This window comes from Anolis sagrei, chromosome 6, assembly GCF_037176765.1.
Source record: "Anolis sagrei isolate rAnoSag1 chromosome 6, rAnoSag1.mat, whole genome shotgun sequence".
In the NCBI taxonomy this organism is placed as follows: Eukaryota; Metazoa; Chordata; class Lepidosauria; order Squamata; family Dactyloidae; genus Anolis; species Anolis sagrei.
The window spans coordinates 96,104,324-96,122,208 of NC_090026.1; the positions used below are offsets into that span (position 1 = coordinate 96,104,324).

The 17,885-nt window shown below is 40.7% G+C and overlaps 1 protein-coding gene across 1 annotated transcript in view; it reads right to left on the minus strand.

Annotated features, from left to right (window-relative positions):
- Positions 1–17,872, minus strand: part of BZW2 (basic leucine zipper and W2 domains 2) — a 51,116-nt gene extending 33,244 nt beyond the window's left edge. The window contains exon 1 of the mRNA XM_060782146.2: positions 17,687–17,872. The gene's annotated coding sequence lies outside the window, so the exon portion shown is untranslated. The remainder of the gene's footprint in view (positions 1–17,686) is intronic.
- Between the last annotated feature and the right edge of the window lie 13 nt (positions 17,873–17,885).

Below are 17,885 nucleotides of genomic sequence, written 5' to 3' on the forward strand. Positions count from 1 at the left end.
GATATTTACAGTTGGTCATGATATATCAGAACATACAGTATCAGCAAAGTGCCCCTCTCTATGCAAAGTGCTCATGATATAATCATAAGTGTGGTTCTGCATGCAATCACCTACCAGATCAAGAATTCTGAATATAAATTGGGTATATCCTAGCATGAAGGTCCACTCACACTGCAATAATTGCATTGCTCAAATATGCAATGCAATTATGCATTTCCAACTTGTCACACCTTATGTAAAGCTAGATATTCTGAAACAGTGAAAGCATAAGAGGATGATACAAAGCTGGAAACTGTTTCACACAGGATAGATTTATCATCACTTTCTCCTGAATGCTTCCTCTTGCCCTGAAGGAAAAGTCTGCAGTCATCAGAGTGAGAGGACAGTTAGAGATCAGAAGCTATACAGTTATCCTTCCACATTTGCAATTTTGATTTTTGTGGATTTGATTATTCACAGATTTGATTTAAAATGTTATCTCCTGAAAACTCTAATTTCTCCACTGTTGCTCTATGGTCAACTACCTCCAGTCAATCTGTGGAATAAAGCATAGTTTCTTCCTGGAGGAGCAGATGGTGGTGCTGGAGGACACCTGCTCAGATCCCTGACCATTGTCCTGTGGGGTTCGCAAGGTTCTATTCTCTCCCCCATGCTTTTCATCCTCTACATAAAACTGCTGAGAGAGAGATCATCTGGAGTTTTGGAGTTGGGTGACATCTCTACACAGATGACACACAACTCTACTATTCTTTCCCACCCCAATCCAAGGAAGCTCCCTGGATCCTGGATCAGTGCCTGGCAGCTGTGATGGAATGGATGACAGCCAACAAGCTGAGGTTTAATCCAGACAAGACAGAAGTCCTCCTGGTCAGTCATGAGGCTGATTGGGGTATAGGGTGGCAACCTGTACCCGATGGGGTTACACGCCCCTTGAGGACACAGGTACACAGTCTGGGTGTTCTCTTGGATTCATCACTAATGCTTGAAGCTCAAGTATCAGCGGTGGCTGGGAGGGCATTCAGAGTTAAAACTTGTGTGCCAGCTGTGACCATACCTCAAGAAGCCTGACTTGGCCATGGTGGTCCATGTCTTAGTTACATCCAGTATGGACTAGTGCAATGCACCCTACATGGGGCTGCCTTTGAAGACGGCTCGGAAACTGCAATTAGTGCAAAGGTTGAATGCCAGATTGCTAACTGGGGCTAGCTATAGGAAGCATACCACACCTCTATTAAAGCAGGTCTACTAGCTTCCGTCATGTTTCTGGACCCAATTCAAAATGCAGGTTATCGCCTATAAAGCCCTATATGCTTCAGATCCAACCTATTTGAGATCGTATTTCCTTCTATGAACTGGTGTGGGCCTTGAGATCTACCAGAGAGGTCCTTCTCTCAGTCTCACCTCTGTCACAGAGGTGGGGAAGAGAAAGAGGGACTTCTAGGTGGTGGCTCCCTGGCTTTGGAATGCCCTCCCAGAGAGATTAGGTTAGCCCCAACTCTCCAAACCTTCTGGTCTAGCCTAAAACATAGCTTTTTAAATGGGCCATTGACCTTTAGTAGTCTACTATGGTTATATGTGACAATGACCATTTGTTACCCTGGCACTTTTGTTCATTACTTGAAGAAGCCTAGTTACCCACAGGTACTACTGAATTTTGTAAAGTTTATATTTTAATTTTATCATTTGACATTGATCGTTCAGTCAATTTTGTGTGTTGTTTTTATGCTATGGAATTCTATTTTATGTGTGGCACCTTGGAGTGTTTTTGTGAGCCACTCCAAGTCCCTTTGGGGAGATGATGACAGGGCATAAATAAAATTTTATTTATTATTTATTATATTACTTTCTTCCACAAAGTTTATTATATGTTTCTTTCTGCTTCCCTAAAATTTCACACCAGAATACCATCATCTTGACTGAATAAAGCAACTGTGCTTATGACAATGTTAACCTTTTCTAGATGATTACTTGTTCAAACGTATCTCCCTCTATGACCCTCCTTAGAGACTAAAATCATTGGGAGAGGCCCGGCTCTCAATCCCACCACCCTTGTGTGATTTTAATTGGTTGTTTATATTTGATATTTTAGCTATTGTTTTAAATGTAAATTGATATTATAATTCTCTTTGTTTGGGCATCTAATGGTTGCCGATTGTGAGGTCACCCTGAGTCCTCCTCTGGGGGGTGACAAGCACGGGATACAAATGTATGAAATCATCATCATCATCATCATCATCATCATCAATTTCAGATTACAATTCATGCAAGTCTATTGCACGACAGTTATTTTTACTACTTTTGCCATACTTCCTTCTTTGTGAGATAAATGTTTTGTAAACTTTAGTTTTTCACATATCTTAGGTATTTTAAGTCTACTTCAAAATGTGCATATGGACCCAATCATTTGAGTTAAATCTTTCGCCTTGTGTAGGATGGCCTACAGCATTTAAAAGCCAAGATACTGTTAAAACATTAATTGTACAAAAAATGTAAAAATCAGATAACAGTACAAATAAAAATAAGATTGAAAGAATATAAAAATACTGGTCAAGTTCTTTTTTTAAAAAAAAATTGAAAAAACACAAGGATGTATTTACAACAACAAAGCCTCCTGCTAAAATTTGTTTAGATCTACCTCTAGGTCACCTTGTAACTCATTTTTATAAAATTAATATTTACTATTAAAAAAACCAAAGCATACCCACAACAACTCAGAGGCTCAGACTGTTTCCCAGGTTTCTATTTCTGCACATCCAGTCTGTCTTAAACCCTCCTTGAAGCTTGCTTACATCACCTGCTTCTCATGGATCTCTGCTTCAACAGATCCCCATTAAGATCTGTTTGCTGGCATGGCTTAACAGTAATTGTAATCTACCTTTATCCAACCTGCAGACATCCTAGGTGACCAAGTTCACAGGCTTCTGTCTGAGGCTCCCAAGCTCCAGTCAACCGAAACCATTATAATCCAGTTACTGTTCAAAGGCTTTGAGAAGCAAGGAGATTTCCTCCTGCAAAACATTCTGCAACTCTGAAGGGGAAAAGACCCCTTAAAAACTGCATCAAGGTAAATTCTGTCCTGTACAAAGCAACACCATTGATATATTTACTTGGAATGAGTTTTGCTTCAGTGGGATATCCTTTTATGTTTCTAAGCATGTCCAGGAGACATTTGCCAGGTTTTTGGTGTCTGTGTGGGTAAATTTAATTACATAAATAACTGTGTGGGTAAATTTAATTACATAAATAACAGCAGAAGCTAAACTGGCAGGCTGGCCATGAGGAAAGGGCTCTGTTTACTAATCCTAAAATGGAATATTAAAGTTGTCATGTAGACTTACTGCTTACTGTTCAAGCCTATGGAAGTTTACTTGGAAGCAATGCTCATGATGTTCAATTGGGCTTACTCCCTTGTAAACATATTTGTAATGCCAACTTAAATTAAGTTAGATGATACCAGATGGAAAACAGACTTCCAGATGTATCACAGGCTACTGAGACAAAGCAAAATGTAAGGCTCAGAAAAAGATATGAAAGTTTATGTAACGTTAAAAAATTCTCAAGATTTATTTTATCTCAGACCAATTAAAATACAGCACTTTTAAAAAATAAACATATGTGTGACACAAACATCCCACAGACCTCTTTTAACTCTCCACTTTAGAAGAACTTCAATGAACTCCTTTAACATGTATTGGAGTAAAGCTGCTGAATTAAAAGCCAAAATATGCCTTAATTTCCTTCTACTTGCCTGCTTTCAAAAGCTTCTTCTTGTTGTGCTACCAATCTATCTATACATGTGTGCATGTGTGTATGTGGCAGAAGTATCCACTTACACAGACAGCCTCCAGCCTTCACAGAGAGCTAGAATTCCCACTGAGCAGGAGACACTCATGTCCCTTCCTCCACATGACAAACAGAGGAATTGATCAGCAACTGAACAAGAGGTTTGGGGAGAATTCACCATGATTTACAGGAGTTCCACTTGATCTACATCCAGAGAGCACTGTTAACACAACCAATGATGGATCTGGACCAAACTTGCTATGGATGATGGGACTTGCAGTACCTTCACTGATACTGTGACCCCTGCCGACAATGGTCTGGGATCAAAATGGGACCATATGGACCTTATTTTGGGGAGCTATAGTTCACCTACATTCAGAGAAACTAGGACCCCCCCCCCCCAATGACAATGGACTTGGACCAAACTTGGCACAGAGAAACCCCATAATCAACTGAACATACTGCAGGGGTTTGGGGGAAAATGGACTCTGATTTTGGGAGTTGTAATTTACCTGCATTCAGAAAGCACTGAACCTAGTCAACATCAGATCTGGACCAAACTTTGCACACAGACCCAACTTGACCAACTGTGCATACAGACCTAGTTTGGGAGTGATTGACCTTGGATCTTGGAGTTGTAGTTCATCCTTATCCAGAGAGCCCTGAATCCAACCAATGATGGATCTGGACCAAATTTGGGACACAGACCCAACACAGCCAACTGCAAATATTGTCAGGGTTTTGGGGTGATTGCCCTGGGAATCTGGGAATTGTAGATCACCCTTATCCAGAGAGCACTGAGCCCCGTCAACGACGGATCTGGACCAAACTTCAGTAATATTACCTAACATCCCAAAACAAACAATGTCTTCACTGCTGGGTCTCCAAGCTAGTTTTAAATAATTATCAAATGGCCCAGAATTTCCGCCATTTTTCTTTAAAAGGATTCAAGGATTTTGTTATTGTTTTTATCTTATAATCAAACTGATGCTTAGAGAGAAAAAACATGGGTGGGAAAATATGGAATTTTCAATGGTTGTGTTAAAAACAGATTTCATTTCATAACCGCTTTGAGTCACCCAAAGGCTGAGAAAAGCGGTATATAAATGAAGTAAATAATAATAATTTTTGTCTCACTACTGCTATTGTTGTTGTTAAAATAATTGTAACTAATGGGGGAAAAAATGAATGAGACAAGGTCTAATCCAACTTGTAATTCATCTTCCCAGGACATATATCAATTCTTATCAGTGTTTACAATCTGGTTCCCTGGATGCAGGCTTTTTTTATGCTGGTAGCTAGCATTTAGTACTGGGAGGCAGTGCTATAACCCTTATGCTGATGGTATCTATATTTGTATGAGTAGAAAATTGCTTTCTATTGCTATTTTCTTTCAGAAATATTCAGCAGATTCTTGTCTATTGACACTGTTTTTCCCTTTCTTGTTGAACAATCTAGATAACCTAAGAGCTCCTCTATACATGAATTTGCAATCAGCTGCTGCTTTGTTACTGGAAAGTGTACCCTTTGAGAATGAGGACTGATCATATCATATGAAGTGAAGCTCAACACTGGACTATTTTTTAACAACAGTAGCAACATAATAGTGACACTAGAATGGAAAAAATATTTTCTGTTATTCATTACTCAGTCATTACATGGTTTTCCTTGTAGTCAAGAAACCCCAGTGGGAAGAATAATGAAGCTGTGAGGTTTTTGCAGATCGACTCTGATATTCAACTTTCTTGAAGTACAAGTAATCAAACAACTCGTAGTTACAGATAGGCCTCTGCCCTCCCTGCCATGAAATCTTAGCACTAATTCAAAGTGTGTTTGTATCTCACCGCCACCCCTTTCCCTTTTCTTCCTATTGGTATTTCTCCAAACCCTGTTTACTTTTCCTTCCTATCGATTTCTCCAAATCTCTTTTCCTCCTTCTTCGGATCGATTTCTCCATCCCCTTTTCTTTTTCTTCTGCTTTAAATCGGGTTGATGCCTTCTGCAGAGTTCTGTGATTTGTAGTTTAGTGAGGCACAGGACCTCTCTGGCTGAGCAGTTTAAAGGCCACTCCCCAAACTACAAACTACAAAATTCTGCAGGAGGCAGAAACCGGATTTAAAGTAGACAGATGATCTAGTGCAGTAGTTCTCAACCTGTGGGTCCCCAGATATTTTGGTCTTGAACTCCCAGAAATATTATCAGCTGGTAAACTGGCTGGGACTTCTGGGAGTTGTAGGTCAAAACACCTGGGGACCCACAGGTTAAGAACCACTGCTCTAGTGTGATGAGGTCCAATATCTCCTCCTTTCTCCCTGTATTTCTCTACCTCTCTTTCTTGATGTCTCAACCACTTTTAATTCTTCTGGTTCAATGCTGGGATTTGTAGTTAGCTGAGGCAGAAGCATTCTTTGGCAGAGAAAGGTAAAGATCTTGTAAAACTACAGCTCCTAAGATCCCATAGCAGTGAACAAGGGCAGTAAAAGTGCTCTCAAGCTGTATTCATTCCACAGCATAAGTACACTTCAAGGAAACTGGGGCAGGGTAAACAGGACAGACTCCTGGAGGGAAGCATTATCTATTTCTATGTTTTTCCTTTCATTGCTTCAAAGCTTTGGTGTTTTTCTAAATGGGATTCTAACCACACAAGAACTATAATGTGAACTTTTAGACAAATGACAACGAGTGCACATTTTACTGGACCTATTCCAACTTATAAACAAATTCAACTTAAGAACAAACCTTCAGACCCTATTTTGGTTGTGACTTGGGGATTGCCTGTACTTAGCCCAGTAATGTGCTATCTGACAATTGAGTGTTTCAAGCCAAGGGAAATCTAGCCAATCTTCATTCACTCATCAACCTTGCACAGTGATTCCCAAAGTCTTCCAAGTGATTTGGACATCAACTGCCAGGAGTCTTTGCTGCTTGGGATAATGATGAAGGATACTAGGAACTCAGGCTCAGAACATGGAATATAACAGCTTGCCAGCTAATTCAAGACTCATTGGAAATACAAGACACAAATCTATACAAGTTTGGTTCAGATCCCACAAGATCACTTTGTTCCTTAAGATGACAGATGTCACAGAAACCCTCACTATTAGATCTGTGTGATGGGAGGTCCATTGTTCACAAGAAGAATATAAAATAAGGACAATGGTCTACTTGAGTGGAGAAGAGGAAGAATCAGTTAATTCTGTTGCAATCACAGCAGATGAATCCTCCTCAGTGGGCAACAAGTCAGCCTACTGCATAAGAAATACTCTGTTGTCAGCCTGGGTGGGAGTACAACTGGTACCCACTTTTCCCACTCATTTCTCATTGAAAAATATTTATCCATAGAATAACATCCCACAAGACAATTTAGGACTTTCAAATAAGGAGACACTCCTGGACAGGGAATATTATTTCCTCCCACAATGGGGGATAAAAATAAATTATTCCCCTCTCTATGCAAAGATGAAACAAGTAGATGGTTTGCATCCCTTTAATGATTTCACAGAGTTTCCAAATGTAAGCATGATTTCAACTAGAACTATTTTAGCTCTGGGTTTCAAATTGCGATATTTTAAGAGTCATAATGTCATAGTAAAGTAAAAGTTTTCCCTTGACATTAAGTCTAGTCATGTCCGACTGGGGAGTGGTGTTCATCTCCATTTCTAAGCCAAAGAACTGGCGTTGTCCATAGAAACCTCCAAGGTCATGTGGTCGGCATGACTGCATGGAGTGCTGTTACCTTCCTGCTGGAGCAGTACCTATTGATCTACTCACATTTACATGTTTTCAAACTGCTAGGTTGGCAGGAGCTGGATCTAACAGCGGGAGCTCCCCCCGCTCCCCAGATTTGGACTGCCAACCTTTTTGTCAGCAAGTTCAGCAGCTCAGCAGTTTAACCCACTGCACCACTGGGGGCTCCCATAAAGTCATACATACAAACAATTAACTGAGATGGGGAGAATTCTGTGCTACATATTCCTATGATGGCCTGCTCAACAGGTTTGCAAAATCATGTGGAAATGCAACCTGAAAGTGACTCAAAATAAGTTCCCATTTTTTTCTGATCCATTTTCACCTTTTTTTCTAAAGAGAGGGGGGAGTTGTATATTTAAATGTGAGGATGACCGTTTTAAGGTGTAACACTACTATAGATTTGAGCATTTTACACCCTCCATCTGTGAGATATAGCAATACAGTGTTGAGCTATGTCAGTTAATGTGGTGTCAAACTGCATTCATTCAATTGTGTAAACGCACCCTTAGTCATACCCAATGAAATCACAACTAACGTAAGTTCCACTGATTTGAGTGGGAGTAATCTAAGTATGACTAAGCCTAGATCCTACCCAATGCAGATATTTATAGATAGATAAAAATAACGTTCTCCATAGGATGATGTTCATATTTGCCAAATAAAATATGTGTCCCATAAATAAAAGCCTATAGTTCTTAGTGCAGTTTCAACCCTTAATGTTCAGAGCTTTAAAAGAAGAGATGTTGAAACAGTATCTTAGGTATAGGTATACAAAGTCATTGTGAAACAAGCAAAGGATGCAACAATTGCAGAAATCGAGTTCATCCACACAAAGGGATACATTCTATTTAGTTTAGCCCTAATTCACACAAGGAACTAGATCCAAAAAGTAGGGTTTTTAAAATACTATTATAAGACAGTTGTAAACAGTGTCTCAGACGTATAGTCATTTTGTTGCTGTTGTACATCTTCAAGTCATTTCTTAACTTAAGGGCAATCCTATCCAAGGGTATGATAAGTAATATTTGTTCAGAGCGGGGTTGCCTTTGCCATCCTCTGAAGTTGAAAATGTGTGACTGCCCCAAACGGTTTTTCATGGCTGAGTGGGAATTCAAAACCCTGGTCTCCCAGTATCTCATGTTTTTTTCAAGCACATTGGGGAAATAAAACTGAAGATGTGATTAGTGAAGAATTTGGGAAAGATTGTCAACAACTTTAGTCTCTCCATTTGTTCCAAATAAATTGGTCGAATCCATACTTCTTTGATTCAGCATCCACAAACTGCATCAAACTAACATGCTCATCTATCTCAGGTTGAAGGAAGGCTGGTAAAATCAATAAATTAATAAATCCCATTTCCTCTACCCAGTCACGTAACTGAATAGTTTATTTTACATTTATTAATAAAACTAGCTTGAGAACCCGGTGGTGCCCGGGTTATTTGAGAAAAGCTTTGCTTGTTTTTCAAAGTTTGGCGATATTGGTTCGGTAATGTCCAATGCTATTGATTAGAAAAAAATAGTCTTCCCTTTTGTTTTGTTTTTTTATGAATGCTCACATTAGAAAATGAATAAGGATGTAGGTGAATTGCAATTCCCAGAATTGTGGGTCAATCCTTCCCAAATCCTGCCATTATTCAAAGTTGGCCATGTTGGGTCTGTCTCTCAAATTTGGTCCAGATTCAATATCAGCTGGGTTTAGTGTTCTCTGGATATGGGTGAATGACAACTCCCAGATTCCCAAGGCAATCATCTCCAAACCCTGCCTGTATTCACAGTTACCCATGTTGGATCTGTGTACCAAGTTTGATCCAGATCCATCTTTGGTTGGGTTCACAGTGCTCTCTGGATGTTGGTGTATTATTTATTTGGTGTACTACAACTCCTAGAAATCAAAGTCAGTTCTCTCAAACCTAGTTAGTAATGGGGGTTCTTAGTGCCAAATGTGGTCAAGGCCCATTATCGAAGGAGGTCATAATGCCCTGCCTTGAGGAAGGGTGAACTACAACTTCTATCCTGTTTAGTCAGTCCCTCAAATTCCTCCAGTTTCTTCAGTTGCTGACCAATTCCTCTCTATTTGCCATAGGAAAGGGTAGGAGATGGTTAAGGGAGAGGTAGTGGGCAGGGTCATGCAAATTCACACAAGGAACCCTGGAATGCCTGCCTGTGGTGGAGGAAACACATCAAATCTAGGATGAAATTGTCACCGAATGAAATCATTCCTTGGGTGGTGGGCTGTAGTGTTTGGGGAGGACATTGGCAGGGGGTTGGGCTACATGTTCATGGCGCTCACCCTAAGCTGCAGTGTCAGTGGAGGGAGTGCCTCTGGAAGCTTCTCAGCACTTGGAACTTTAGCCTGTTTGTGGAGGCGGGAGACTATCTGTCTAAGTAGGCACCTCTGCCACATACATATTTTTCACTTTTATTATGTGTAAAGATAAGGATGATAAAGCATCTTGACACATCTTGACACATGGCAGGGAATATATGTAATTAAATATGAAACATAACATGTCACAAATTCAAAATTTTTATTTTTGGCTACTTAAAGATGTTACTGTTTTAAAGAACACCACATCCCTTGAAAGAGTTTGATGCATCTACACTGTAGGAATGTATTGGCTAAAGCTGATGAAGTTTGCAACAGCAGTTAAAGTGGTATCAAACTACATTAATTCTAGAGTGCAGATGCACCCTCACACTTCTTATTTTATTGTCACTTGGGGCCCTTTCAGACAGGCCCTATATTGCAGGATTTGATCCCATATTTTCTGCTTTAAACTGGATTATATGAGTCCACACTGCCAGATAATCTGGGATAAACAGAAAACCTGGGATCAGGTTCTGGGATAAAAGGTCTGTCTGGAAGGGCCCTTAAATAAGGATTCTTGAGGCAAATCTTGGCATCTTTATCATTCAAGGGTCCTTTTGTGCATGTTTTCTGCTTATTATCCAGTTGTGACCCACATCTAAAGTACAAAACAGTTTTGTTTCCAAAACTGCAAAAAGTATATCTGAAGTCACACTGAAGGCCATTGAAAGAAACTATGTAGGAGAGTTTCTAACCTGATTTTTGCATGTGTTTCTATTATTGTCAAATGTATTTGCATAAAAACCATGTTGTGGTGGCTTTTAGTCAAATCTAATAAAAATGCCATTGTGTTATATGTTGCAATTGCTACTAAACTGCTTAGATCAGGGGTGAGAATTGAGCTCCCTCCCATATTTTTGAACTATGGCTCCCTGGATTCCATAGCACTGAGGCATGACAATTAAAGTGGTAGTAAACTGCACTATCTCTACAGTGTAGATGCACCTGAGATACCCTCTACTCTGCTAACACCACAGAAAAACAGAAACTTTTAAATTCTCGGAACATGCCTACAGTACGTATTCAATCTGAAAATTATTTGGGCATTGTTTGAAAACATAATGTGATTTTCAGGGAGGCAAAGGTTACAGTAAGCATTAAAGCACAAGCCTTTTGTGATCTGATTTCAGCAAACAATACTCAAGGAAAAAGTACTCGTTAATGATACAGCAGGCTAATTGTTTCAGTGTCCTTTTCTGTTAAGTTACAGTCTACAGTTAAATGGATTTGATTACACAGTTGCATTCTGTTAGGCACATACTTTCTTTGATTTTCTATCAAAAGTGGTTCTTAGATACTGGAAGCAGAGAAATTTCACAGATGCAGAGAAACCACAAAGAGGGATTTTCCATTTTGCCTCAGGAATCTGAATAACTGTCAAGTCCTCAGTCAGGTATAAACTATCCTAATTAACAGCCCTGTGGGATTTCAAAACCATTTTACACATTTTCATGGACTTTGGCAATGAATTATTAAAATGTCAAGCCACCACAGATTCATACTCTCTCCTGTTTTGTCATACAAAATGCCCTTTATAAATCTTTCATATTTAAATTACTGCTTTCAAAGCACACACAAAACAGTATATATACAAACATGCTAAAGGACCAAACATAAAACATTTATCTCATTTTTCACAAACACGACACAGTATAGTGAAGAGAGGAATCTTAAGACCATGGCTCTGATCTCTTTGGAAGAAAGTGTGTAAACCTTCAGGTCTCTCATCTGTTAAGTTGAGTGACTTGAGCAAGCCTCAGGGGAGTATGCTTGCTCCATCAATGTTTAACTTCTACACAAATGATCAGCCACTGCCAGAAGGGACAGAGAGTTTAATCTACGCTGATAATCATGCCATCACCACTCAAACAGAGAGCTTTGAGGTGGTTCAACAGAAGCTCTCTGAAGCTTTAGGTGCTCTTACTGCCTATTACAGTGAAAACCAGCTGATTCCTAATCCATCTAAAACACAGACATGTGCTTTTCATCTTAAGAACAGACAAGCATCTCGAGCTCTGAGGATTACCTGGCAAGGAATCCCACTGGAGCATTGCAGCACACCCAAAAAGTGGGCGCTAGAAACAATATCATATGAAAGCTGACTGGCACAACCTGGGGATCACAACCAGATACAATGAAGACATCTGCCCTTGTGCTTTGCTACTCTGCTGCTGAGTACGCATGCCCAGTGTGGAACACATCTCACTATACTAAAACAGTGAATGTGGCTCTTAATGAAACATGCCACATTATCACAGGATGTCTGTGCTCTACACCACTGGAGAAATCACACTGTTTAACCAGTATCACACCACCGGACATCCACCAGGAAGTAGCCAATAATGAAAGGACCAAGGCAGTGACATCTCTGGAACATCCCCTGTTTGGATATCAGCCAGCACGCCAATGCCTTAAATCAATAAATAGTTTAAGATCTACAGTGATACTCACAGGAACACCTCAGCAAGTGAGAGTCCTAAAGTGGCAGGCTAAAACCTGGAACCTCAATCCATGGCTGATATTGAATGAAAGACTCCCTTCTGGAATGGACGCCACAACATTGTGAATGTGAAGAAGGCAAACCACAGACCACCTGTTACAATGCAGTCTGAGCCCTGCCACATGCACAATGGAGGATCTTCTTATAAGAACACCAGAGGCTCCCCAAATGGCCAGATACAGGTCAAAAGACATTTAATATAACACCAAGTTTTTAAACATTGTGATATATATATATATATATATATATATATATATATATATATATATATATTACAACTGTACCCTTGGTTTGCTCTGGATATGATAAATAAAAATATGTTAAGTTATGATGTCCCAATGAATTCCATAGGTTTTCTTACATTAAAGATGCATCTACACCAGACATGGGTAAACTTTGGCAGTCCAGGTGTTTTGGATTTCAACCCCCACGATTCCTAACAGCCTACCGGTTTGCCCATGCCTGATCTGCACTATAGAACTGATGCAGTTTGATACCACTTTAATTGCAATAGTTCAATACTAGAGAATTCTGGGAGATGTAGTTTAATGAAGCACCAACACTGTTTGGCAAAGAAGGCTAAAACCCTGTCCAAATACAAGCCCAATGATTCTATAGGACTGAGCCATGGAGGTTGAAGTGCTGTCAGACTGCATTAACTCTAAATGATACTGCTACAAAGTGGACATGTTTAAGATTAAGGAGACAGTATTTGCTATCAACCTGTCCACTGTGCAACAGCGATGTTAAATTTAAGTCACTTTCAGAGTGTAGCTACAGAAGCCGCCTGGAAATAGAATTCAGAGAGCAAGCCCCTTTACAACTCATAAATGGAAACTCCACTAATCCATAACTGAAACAAGAGCAGCAACAGCTCTCAACTTATTTTATAGGTCAACTGTAATTCATTCAGGCTGCAGCCCACAAAGCAGTCGGTCTAACTAAGACCATAAATCCCACTAGCATTTGTTTATTTACTTATTTTATTTTATCCTGCCTCCCTCCTGATATAGGGATCTAAGGTAGCTGATTTTTTTTCCATGTTAGGATTGACTTGAGAAATTACAAGTCACTTCTGGTGTGAGAGAATTGGCCGTCTGCAAGGACTTTGCTCAGGGGATGCCCAGATGTTTTACTATCCTGCAAGAGGCTTCTCTCATGTCCCCACATGGGAAGCTGGAGCTGACAGATGGGAGCTCACCCCATCTCACAAATTTGAACCGCTGACCTTTCGGTCAGCAGTCTTGCCAGAACAAGCATTTAAACCATTGCACCACAGGGGATGATGACCATACCACAATGTATAACAATGTAAATACTCTAAAATATAATTTCTTTTAAAAATTCTATAATTAAAAGCATTACACATTAAAATCTTAACATGCATCAAAATGGAGAAATATAACTGGCCAATTGTGGAATTATCTTTTGCCAGGCTACTACAACCTAATACATCAAGTAATATTAGAGGTCATATTTGGTAATTTTAAACAGCCCGTTCTTTTTTCTTGAAGTAAAAGGGGACACACTTGGGTTCCCCTAAAGAGCTCATACTATAAATTTAATCTAAGCAGAAGGAAGGCAACGTACAAAAGAAAAGACAACTAGTTGGATTCACATTCAGGAGGTTTTCTTTTTCCTCTTCACACCTGTAACCACTGAGTTAACTAAACCACAAATTTCACAGTCAACTTTTAAAGGCAAAATGATTTTAACTCTCAGCAAAACAAGAACAAAACAGGTTAAGCATCACATATCCAGAATACTCCAAAAGTCATAACTTCAATGTACACAAACTTACATGCAGAACATTATATAAATTATTGTGTACAAACTTACCCTCATGATATGTGCATAAACTGTCAATGAAACTAAAAGAAATTTCAGGCTTGAATTCCACTTCCATCATATTGCATGATGTATCTATCACAATACAGGGATTCCCAAATCCAAAACACTTCTGGTCCCGAGAACTTTGGAAAAGGGAGACTCCGTCTGTACAGTACTGCCAAATTCAGTTACAGACATTTGGGGTTTGCTTTAATACAAATATGAACCCTTAGATATGGGTGTACTCAGAAGGAAGGGCATACTCAGAGGGAAGTGATATGGGTCTACTCAGAGGGAAGAGCACAACATTCAAGGGATCTGGGGACCCTTCCATACAGCCCCATATCCCAGAATATCAAGGTAGGAAATCCCACATTATCTGAGAGTGGATTCAGATAACCCAGTTCAAAGCAGATATTGTGGGATTTTCTGCTTTGATATTCTGGGCTATAGGGCTGTGTGGAAGGGCCTTGAGTTCCAAGTCTTGAGAGACTCAAAACCTCCCAAAATGCGACACGAAGTCTCTGATGGAGAGAGGCAATAGCCTCAGTACACAACACTGGTTCAGGTTGCCTCAACCCCTATGGAGTCTACGTGCAGAGCAACACCACCAGCCTCCTCCTTGATTTGTTTAACAGCCACAGAACAAATCAATTCTCATCTCACACCCTCACTGCTGTAGAATAGAAGAGAACCAAATCCGGTTTCTTCCAGTTTGCCGTGTTCTCACTGAAAAAGGCAAGAAGGAAATCTCTCCTTGGTCACCTTCACCAGGGGCTTTCCGAAAGTGACAACAGAGGAAGCAAAGGGGGAATATCTGCAGTTGCACATCAAATCCACACTGTTAAATTAATGCAGCCTGACCCCACTTTAACTGCCATAGCTCAATGTTGTGGAATTCTGGGGTAAGTAGTTTTGTGAGGCATCAGCATTCTTTGGAGAGAAGGCTAAAGACTAAAAATGACAACAGCTGTGATACCACAGAACTTAGCTATAACAGTTAAAGCTGTGTTGGGCTGCATTAATTTGACAGTGTCCATGCCAGCAAAATATCTTTACTCTATCACCTTTCACATTTCCTTCTCCTCTGCTTGTGTCTAATTCAAGCAGTTTGATGCCATTTTCCCTACCATATCTCCATCCTACAGAATCATGTGGTTTCATGAGATATTTAGGGCCCTTCCGCACAACCCTATATTGGGATATCAAGGCAGAAAATCCCATAATATCAGCTTTGAACTGGGTTATCGGAGTTCACACTCAGAAAATGTGGGATTTTCCGCCTTGAGCTGGGTTATCTGACTCAGATAACCCAGCTCAAAGCAGATATTGTGGGATTTTCTGCCTTGATATTCTGGGATACAGGGCTGTATGGAAGGGTCCTGAGTCCACACTCAGATAATGTGGGGTTTTCTGCCTTGATATTCTGGGATATAGGGCTGTGTGGAAGGACCCTACATCTCCTATGCTTTCACAGCACTGAGCCATGGCAGTTAATAGTGGGGCCAAACTGCATTCAGTCTACAGTGTAGACTTCCCTGCCCAAAAACTCAAAGGCTAATTTGAGGGACAGAAGTGGAGAAGCTCAGCAATCTACAGGATTCCACAAGAGAGAGCCATGACAGTTAAAGGAGAGTCAAGTTTCATTCAATCTCAACAGTGTAAATGCATCCTTGGACTTCCTGACTGAAGAGCTCAGGGCTTTTCCACACAGTCCCATATCCCAGAATACCGAGGCAGAAAATCCCACAATATCTGCGTTGCACTGGGTTATCCAAGTCCACACTGCCATACATTCCAGTTCAAAGCAGATAATGTGGGATTTTATTCAGTGGTGTGCAAGGGGCCGCAGAGTTGAATTCAAAGGTATTGTCAAAAGCTTTCATGGCCAGAATCACTGGGTTGTTGTAGGTTTTTTGGGGCTGTCTGGCCATGTTCTAGAAGCATTCTCTCCTGACGTTTGGCCAGCATCTGTGGCAAGCATCCTCACAACCTCTAAGAATGCTTGCCACAGATGCAGGCGAAATGTCAGGAGAATGCTTCTAGAATATGGCCAGACAGTCCAAAAAACCTACAACATCCCAGTGAATTCAAAGGCTTCAATATCCTATAACTACTTCATCACACTAGAGAACAAATCCACTTTAAATCTGGTTTCTGCCTCCTGCAGAATTCTGGGGTTTGTAGTTTAGTGAGCCTGTTAAAGGCTCCTCTCTAAACTACAAATCGCAGAAATCTGTAGGAGGCAGCAACAGGATTTAAAGTGGATTCATTCTCTTGTGTTATGAGGTTATAAGATTCCATATAAGATTCCTTCTCGGGCTCCTCTCTCATAAATGCACTTTTATTTTCCTATCTCACCCAGGGTTTAAACCTTTTAACATTTTATCTCATGCATCTGGCCCGCCCTTTGTGTTTGATTTTAATATGCCATTTTATACTGTTTATTTTGTTATTTTATATATTTTGTTATGATGTATTTCCCTGCTATTTTGTGTCTAACTATGTTGTATTATTTTGGGCTTGGCCTCATGTTAGCCGCCCCGAGTCCCGTTTGGGGAGATGGTGGCAGGTTATAAATAAAGATTATTATTATTATTATTATTATTATTATTATTTTGAGCCCTGGTGGCACAGTGGGTTAAACCCCTGTGCCAGCAGGACTGAAGACCGACAGGTCGCAGGTTCGAATCCGGGGAGAGGCGGATGAGCTCCCTCTATCAGCTCCAGCTCCTCATGTGGGAACATGAGAGAAGCCTCCCACAAGGATGATAAAAAACATCAAATCATCCGGGCATCCCCTGGGCAATGTCCTTGCAGACGGCCAATTCTCTCATACCAGAAGCAACTTGCAGTTTCTCAAGTTGCTCCTGGCACGAATAAAAAATTATTATTATTATTATTATTATTATTATTATTATTATATTAAAAGGGGTTCATGGCAGGTAAAGCGGTGTTAAGCTGTATCCATAAACTACAGATGCACTGTTAGACTTCCCTGTCCAAGAGCTGAAAGGCTCATTCAAAAGATGGCATTGGAGAACCTCAGTAACCTAGAGGGTTCCATGAGAGGGAGGTTAAAGCGGGATCGAACCGCTCTAGCGGGCATCCCTTGCAGATAAACCCTACTGACCCTTGAGCCTCCCCGACGGCTTTGGAAAGCTCCCGCTGCCCCTTCACCAACCCTTCCAAAGCCAGGCTTTGCGAGTCACCTTGGGAGCCACAAAACCACAAAAGCCCAAGTTCACCAAATGCTTCCTCTTCACCCTTGAGCTTCAAGAGGTGCTCAATGGGCAGGCAAGGCAAAGAGAGCGGGGGGGGGGGGGCTTCTTCGGAGGCCCTTTGAAAGGCACGCGGCTTGACTCCTCTTTTGTGCAGCCAAGCCTTTCCTCCCTTTCCTTTTCCTCCTCCTCTTTCCTTCCTCTATTTTCTCTCCAAAAGGCCCCTTCTTACCTCTCTCGGGGAAAGGGCTTCTCTCTAAGGAAGAAACGGGGGAAACAGGCGAAGGAGCGACGCTTCCAGCAGCAGACAATGAAGAAGTGAAGGGCAGCAACATTGACACACGCACTCACGCACGGAGCCACTTATCAACCTCCTCCTCCTCCAGGACGTACCATTCTGTCCAACTTCGGGGGGAGGACAAAAGAATATA